Source organism: Budorcas taxicolor, chromosome 11, assembly GCF_023091745.1.
Source record: "Budorcas taxicolor isolate Tak-1 chromosome 11, Takin1.1, whole genome shotgun sequence".
NCBI classification, from domain to species: Eukaryota; Metazoa; Chordata; class Mammalia; order Artiodactyla; family Bovidae; genus Budorcas; species Budorcas taxicolor.
Window position 1 is genome coordinate 25,771,952 of NC_068920.1, and position 8,628 is coordinate 25,780,579.

The following is an 8,628-nucleotide window of genomic DNA, read 5'->3' on the forward strand; positions in this document are numbered from 1 at the left end:
AGGAAAGTTATGACCAACCTAGATAGCATATTCAAAAGCAGAGACATTACTTTGCCCACTAAGGTCTGTCTAGTTAAGGCTATAGTTTTTCCAGTAGTCATGGATGGATGTGAGAGTTGGACTGTGAATAACGCTGAGTGCTGAAGAATTGATGCTTTTGTACTGTGGTGTTGGAGAAGACATTTTAGAGTCCCTTGGACTGCAAGGAGATCCAATCAGTCCATTCTAAATTAGATCAGTCCTGATTGTTCTTTGGAAGCACTGATGCTAAAACTGTCCTTTACTTTGGCCACCTCATGTGAAGAGTTGACTCATCGGAAAAAACTCTGATGCTGGGAGGGATTGGGGGCAGTAGGAGATAGGGACGACAGAGGATGAGATGGCTGGATGGCATCACCGACTCGATGGATGTGAGTTTGAGTGAACTCCGAAGATGGTGATGGATAGGGAGGCCTGGCATGCTGTGATTCATGGGGTCGCAAAGAGTCAGACAGGACTGAGCGACTGAAATGAACTGAACTGAGGAAAGGGGACCATGTTGATTTTCTGGTCCTTCAGTGTCTCTCTGGGCATTCTTCTTCAGGTTCAGAATAAATAGCCAAAGAATGAGAACTGCTCTGCAGTGAACTGGGTGGATGGAACATGTCAAACAAAGCTGAATCCTGGTCACAAAGGTGAATTCTGTTAGTTTTTTTTTTTTTTAATGCTACAAGTTATTGTTGTAAGATTTGCAATGTATAGCTTTAGAGGTATAGTAGAATGGGAATTTACAATTGGAAACAATTATTCTGTTTCTGATGAAGGTATCTGGAAGTTGTATGTTAATCCTTTAGGTCAATCAAGGAGCACACAGTAGAGCAGACAGCTAATAAAAAGCGGTTTTAAAGGTTTCTATTAAATTGATGAAGTTCTTTTTACTCACTAGTTTTTGTTTCATCCTCCATTTTTGACTACCCATTTTTTCCAAATCTTCCAAGTATTATCTTTAAGTGTTCATAACTTTCGCTAAAGAGTAGTTTTTCTCTATCAATATGTTAGCTAAATTTTTCTACTCTTATTATTCTCAGTCCTTTTCTTAGTATTTCCTATAACTTTATGACAAGTTTTTCTGCCATTCCAATTTTGTCACCATAAACAACATTGTATTTGCACCTGGGATGAACACTAAGCTTTTTGGTGTGTGGATAAATCAAAGTCATAACTGTATAAAACTTTATAAGAGAATATATTGGCTCTAACCCACAGTAAACAAGAGGCTAAATGGTTAAATAGAGGTGCATGCATGCATTCTAAGTCACTTCAGTTGGGTCCAACTCTTTGCAACCCTACTGACTGTCGTCCAACAGGCTCCTCTGTCCATAGGATTGGCCAGGCAAGAATACTGGAGTATGCTGCTGTACCCTCTTGCAAGGGATGCTCCTCACCTAGGGTCAAACCTGAGTCTTGTTATATCTCCTGCATTGGCAGGAATGTTCTTTACCACTACTGTCACCTGGGAAGCACCAAGTATTGGTACAAAAGTACTATATTTGAGTCAAGTACTAAAAAATAATATAATAATAAAATAGAGACGGGAAAAGGTTGAACTTAGAAAAGTTAGATGTAAAATCATTTTTATAGGGGCAATGTATAGAAAATGTAGGAAAAGAATAACTTTCAAATTTTGTGATGCCTCCTGTTAAAAAAATTACATGACTGTCAAACATGTTAATGTTCTGGTAATGGGTTCATCTATTTAATGCCCAAAAACCATAATTAATTGCCTGATCACTTTCCAGAAGAAAAATATGCCAAGGGCAAACTGTACAATATCAATGCCACCATTAGCTGCCATATCGATTCCCTCAATACTCCCAAAGAAAGAGAAGAAGCCGAAGAGACGGATGTGAGTCTTTCACCTGGGTTTTTCACCTTATCAAATGAGACAGTATGTAGGTTACCAGGCTTCAGATTATTAGAGGTTATGATAAATGTACATGCAGAAAAAGGTGGAGGAACAATAAGCAATTGAAGAGAAATTATATTATGCAGTTGATGAAGCATGAGCAAAATCAAGGGATGACTAAAGATCTGTAGTAGCAATATAAATAACAGATCTATAAATTGTCCATGCAGACAACTTTAGTTCAACCAAGGCATTAGACACAGGACTGCAGCTATTATTCTGGATGGAAACAGGAAATGAATGGGAACTTCCATGTGTAAACTATAAGATTGCAAAATTCATGAATATGTAAGAAAGAAACCCCAGTTTTGCGTACTCCCTGTTACTAGTGAATTCTACATGAGAGTCCTATACTGCACCACCAGAGTCCCCGCATCTGCCTTTCAAGGCTCTCCTGATTCTGCTTGTACTTCTCTGACACCTCCTTCGTTTCTCATTCTCAATGACTCCTCTGTCACCTTTTATTCTTATTTTGTAAGTCTCCCCCACAATAGCCTATAAAACGTTGCCTTGCTTCACACGGCTGCAACAATTGCTTCTGTTCTGAGGACAGCAAAGTTTACATATCAAGCCTCAATCATTTATGGCAGCTCCAAATTTTCACAGTTATAACATCTTTTTTTCTGATTTCCTGTATTATCCTTCATCCTAACATTGTTTAAAATATTTTCACATGCATCCCCCCTTAAAATACTATCTTCTCTCTCTACAACTTTCTTAATGATACCAGCATTCTTTTCCTCTGTCAAGCTCATTAATAAAGAGGATGATCAAGTAAAGGAAAAAGTCAAAGAGAAAAAAGAGGAGGGATTTTTCAATAAGCTTAAATTTAAAGTTTACTGAGAGTTAATACATGACCGTACATTTTACTGAGCATTTTACGTGCATTACTATATTTAATCTATTCAGTTCTCTGTTTTTATCAGTAAAACAGTTCATGGCTGTAAAGAAATCAAGCATATTAACTAGAGATCTTCAGTCCCCAGGATTTTCATGCTCAATTCTGCTAGTAGTGGTGAACTAGAGGGGAAAACCCTCCATTGTGAATCCCACTGATGCTGTTACTAATGACAACACTGTGCCATTTTCTGCCCGGAGACATGTCAACAAAACAGACTGTTCTGATATCAGCAGGAGGCTGGTGTTGGGATCAGCTGAGGAGAGAAGCCTGTTTAGGAATGCCATGTCTTCTTCCTTGTCTCTTTGTTGTAATATCATAAAACAATTACCGATCAAACATCAATATGAAGGACTCATCTGATTCATTAATACAAATGAATCACTGGGTGACAATGACGTGGACACAAGTGGAATCCCTCTTTCCTGGGTCAGGCACTGCAGGCACGTACTGACTTGCCGTAAATACTTAGATTTCTCTCACGCAAATATACAAACATAAAAGAACTCACTGAGTGGTAGTAGAATTTCAGGGGAAAAAAGAAAATTCTTCATGTTATAAATTCGAATGCATCAGAAGAATTACTTCCTAAAATAAACTAGATTTTTTAATAATTCAGCAAAGTGTGAACTATTAGCTTACATTTTATACTTTTCCAACTTTCACTACCCTCTAAAATCTCTGCATACACATAGGAATAACCAAGAGTTTTTTAGGTCAGCTGCTCTGAGCAAAGATCACATGTTACCAAAACCACTGAATTATGATTATTTTAATGAGACTGTTTCTTCTGGTTGCTTAGATTGAAGATCTTAGCAAGTGGATACTCATTTTCCTGTACTCCTGGAATAGACCTCTGAATCTTCTAGTCACGGATTGCACAGTATGAAAGAAGTCTCAGAAACTATCCTATCAAGTGCCAAAGAGAACGTGAAAAAAGTAGAAGAACTTCAAGAATTCATAGAGAGACATTTCTGCCAGGTGAGCATCCTGCAGAGGGCTTTCTTGCCGTTTTCATGAATGAAAGAGGTGACCTCTGTAATGCGTAAGAAGTTTGGAAATATCTCATTTTGTAAGAAAAAGATTCATGACTTCTGTATTCTAGACTGCTACTATATAAAGCAGGAGTCTAGTCATTCATAGTGATAGACTCTACTGTAAAGGAATCAGAATTTCACTGCAATTTTTGACATATGCAGCCTTCCCTGCATAGCACATAATTACCCCAAAAGCGTGCCTCTTCTTGGGCACTGGTGGTTGAAATATTTTCAAGAGTAAGAGAACTAGAGAACAGAATTTCCAAGATCAGCATTTTCTTCAAGGTAACCCAGTACATCTGCTATTGAAATTCTGCTTGTCTTCTTTCTCTGTTCTCAAATCAAAGGATGAGAATAGGAAGGAAGAAGAGAGAAAGTTAAAACTATACTTGAGTTACACTTCTACTTTTTAGATTACTAATAGTTTTCTCACAGGCTGGTCCAAAATCCATATCTAGATAGTTTTATATTCATATGTCATCCCCAAATTTTAATTTGATATTTAGAAGGAACAAAGATAAGCAAATCCTAATAAAACACATAAGAAGTCATTATCTTTTGGATATTCAGATGATTATTCCAGCAATGCGGAAGATGTTGAAGGCTCATGTTTACTGGTCAGAACTCCCATCCCTGATGTCCAGCGATGAAGATGTGCGTCAGTCTGCATTTTATAACCTGTTCCAGTGCCTGCACAGGGATTTTCTTATAATGGACCTTTATAACATATTCCTGGCATGCCTACATATTGAGTGCTAAATCCACATCCATGCCATCCAGGTCTGAGATGGTCATAATGATCTATCCCATAGCAAGCTTATTTGAAATTTATAGCCTTTTAATGCATGTTCTGTGAAATGGGTCCCCTCTTAAAAAAAAGAAACAAAGACTCTGTAGCGATGTCAAACTCTAAGAGGGCAATTTGTCAACGTATCTTATTTTCATTTAATAGAAAATCAAAAGAAAATCCACCCCTACAATTGAGAGAATAAAGCTCGTATTAAAATTAGAAATGAATCATCAGTCCAGGTTCGATCCATGACTGGATGTTTGGGGCTGGGGCACTGAGACGACCCAGAGGGATGGTACGGGGAGGGAGGAAGGAGAGGGGTTCAGGATGGGGAACATGTGTATACCTGTGTTGGATTCATGTTGATGTATGGCAAAACCAATACAATATTGTAAAGTAAAAATAAATAAATAAATAAGTAAACCACATACACACACAAAAAAATTAGTCACAAATAACAGAAGCTGGCATTACAAAGAAGATCATTAAGAGATTACTTAAGAATCAAAGCCAGTTATTCTAGGTCACATTATTAGAATCAAAGAATTAAACAATTGTTCATGGTTCTGGTCATGCTACCAAGAAGACTGAATTCTCAGGATTCTTTATGAAAGCCAGGCACGAACTGTCAGCCAGCTATCACAGTGTTACATCAGACAATATAAATGATTTGAGCCATTGTATAAATAGCATGAGGTTTACTGAACTGTCTAAAGATTGTTAGGATGCTGTCTTAGTCCTTCTGGGTTGCTATAACAAAATATCACAGGCTTAAAAACAATGGAAATGGATTTCCACAGTGTGGTCATGCAGGGTCCATTCTGGCCACACACTTGTTACTGTAGCCTCACATTGGGGAGGGCTCCCCACAGCTCCCCACCTGCAGTAGTCACCACAGTCTCTCTGTTTCCCCCACTCTGCAAACACCATCTGAAGAAAATTAAGCAGCTCACAGGAAACCCATGTATCATAAACACTCTGAACTATTGAACGGCAGAAATACTGGTGTGCATCTGTCCACCACTGGATTCTGGACAATTGACCAACTGGTCACATAGACACCGAGTAGATCAGAAAGATGGATTTAAAATACATTTATCTGAGAAGTGAGATACCATTCTCTCTTCTTTTAGAGTAACTATCTTCTGCTTCTGTTAGGTCCATACCATTTCTGTCGTTTATCGAGCCCATCGTTGCATGAAATGTTCCCTTGGTATCTCCAATTTTCTTGAAGAGATCTCTAGTCTTTCCTATTCTGTTGTTTTCCTCTATTTCTTTGCATTGATTGCTGAAGAAGGCTATCTTATCTCTTCTTGCTATTCTTTGGAACTCTACATTCAGATGCTTTTATCTTTCCTTTTCTTCTTGGCTTTTCGCTTCTCTTCTTTTCACAGTTATTTGTAAGGCTTCCCCAGACAGCCATTTTGCTTTTTTTCATTTCTTTTCCATGGGGATGGTCTTGATCCCACAGTTCAATTCAGTTCAGTGGCTCAGTTGTGTCCGACTCTTTGCGACCCCATGAATTGCAGCATGCCAGGCCTCCCTGTCCATCACCAACTCCCAGAGTTCACTCAGACTCACATCCATCGAGTCAGTGATGCCATCCAGCCATCTTATCCTCAGTCGTCCCCTTTTCCTCCTGCCCCCAATCCCTCCCAGCATCAAAGTCTTTTCCAATGAGTTAACTCTTCGCATGAGGTGGCCAAAGTACTGGAGTTTCAGCTTTAGCATCATTCCTTCCAAAGAAATCCCAGGGTTGATCTCCTTCAGAATGGACTGGTTGGATCTCCTTGCAGTCCAAGGGATTCTCAAGAGTCTTCTCCAACACCACAGTTCAAAAGCATCAATTCTTCAGTGCCCAGCCTTCTTCACAGTCCAATTCTCACATCCATACATGACTACGGGAAAAACCATAGCCTTGACTAAACGGACCTTAGTCGGCAAAGTAATGTCTCTGCTTTTGAATATGCTATCTAGGTTGGTCATAACTTTTCTTCCAAGGAGTAAGCATCTTTTAATTTCATGGCTGCAATGACCATCTGCAGTGATTTTGGAGCCCCAAAAAATAAAGTCTGACACTGTTTCCACTGTTTCTCCATCTATTTCCCATGAAGTGATGGGACTGGATGCCATGATTTTTGTTTTCTGAATGTTGAGCTTTAAGCCAACTTTTTCACTCTCCTCTTTTACTTTCATCAAGAGGCTTTTTAGTTCCTCTTCATTTTCTGCCATAAGGGTGGTGTCATCTGCATATCTGAGGTTATTGATATTTCTCCCAGCAATCTTGATTCCGCTTGTGTTTCTTCCAGTCCAGCGTTTCTCATGATGTACTCTGCATAGAAGTTAAATAAGCAGGGTGACAACATACAGCCTTGACGTCCTCCTTTTCCTATTTGGAACCAGTCTGTTGTTCCATGTGCATTTATAACTGTTGCTTCCTGACTGGCATACAGATTTATCAAGAGGCATGTTAGGTGGTCTGGTGTTCCCATCTCTTGAAGAATTTTCCACAGTTTATTGTGATCCACACAGTCAAAGGCTTTGGCATAGTCAATAAAGCAGAAATAAATGTTTTTCTGAAACTCTCTTGCTTTTTCCATGATCCAGCGGATGTTGGCAATTTGATCTCTGTTTCCTCTGCCTTTTCTAAAACCAGCTTGAACATCAGGGAGTTTACTGTTCATGTATTGCTGAAGCCTGGCTTGGAGAATTTTTAGCATTACTTTACTAGCGTGTGAGACAGTGCAATTGTGCGGTAGTTTGAGCATTCTTTTGCATTGACTTTCTTTGGGATTGGAATGAAAACTGACCTTTTCCAGTCCTGTGGCCACTGCTGAGTTTTCCAAATTTGCTGGCATATTGAGTGCAGCACTTTCACAGCATCATCTTTCAGGATTTGAAATAGCTCTACTGGAAGTCCATCACCTCCACTAGCTTTGTTCATAGGCCCGCTTGACTTCACATTCCAGGATGTCTGGCTCTAGATGAGTGATCACACCATCGTGATAATCCGGGTCGTGAAGATCCTTTTTGTACAATTCTTCTGTGTATTCTTTCCATCTCTTCTTAATATCTTCTGCTCCTGTTAGGTCCAGACCATTTCTGTCCTTTATTGAGCCCATCTTTGCATGAAATGTTCCCTTGGTATCTCTAATTTTCTTGAAGAGATCTCTAATTTTTCCCATTCTGTTGTTTTCCTCTATTTCTTTGCCTTGATCGCTGAAGAAGGCTTTCTTATCTCTTCCTGCTATTCTTTGGAACTCTGCATTCAGATGCCTATATCTTTCCTTTTCTCCTTGGCTTTTCACTTCTCTTCTTTTCACAGCTATTTGTAAGGCTTCCCCAGACAGCCATTTTGCTTTTTTGCATTTCTATTCCATGGGGATGGTCTTGATCCCTGTCTCCTGCACAATGTCATGAACCTCATTCCATAGTTCATCAGGCACTCTATCTATCAGATCTAGGCCCTTAAATCTATTTCTCACTTCCACTGTATAATCATAAGGGATTTGATTTAGGTCATACCTGAATGGTCTAGCAGTTTTTCCTACTTTTTTCAATTTAAGTCTGAATTGGTAATAACGAGTTCATGATCTGAACCACAGTCAGCCCCTGGTCTTGTTCTTGTTGACTGTACAGAACTTCTCCATCTTTGGCTGCAAAGAATATAATCAATCTGATTTCAGTATTGACCATTTGGTGATGTCCATGTGTAGAGTCTTCTCTTGTGTTGCTGGAAGAGGGTGTTTGCTATGACCAGTGCATTTTCTTGGCAAAACTCTATTACTCTGCCCTGCTTCATTCTGCATTTCAAGGCCAAATTTGCCTGTTACTCCAGGTGTTTCTTGACTTCCTACTTTTGCATTCCAATCCCCTATAATGAAAAGGACATCTTTTTTAGGTGTTAGTTCTATGGGAAATAGATGGGGAAACCGTGGAAACAGTGTTAGACTTTATT

The 8,628-nt window shown here is 39.2% G+C and overlaps 1 pseudogene; it reads left to right on the plus strand.

Moving 5' to 3' along the window:
- The window catches only part of LOC128055478 (placental prolactin-related protein 1-like), a 46,299-nt pseudogene extending 41,660 nt beyond the window's left edge, over nt 1–4,639 (plus strand).
- Nucleotides 4,640–8,628: the final 3,989 nt, after the last annotated feature.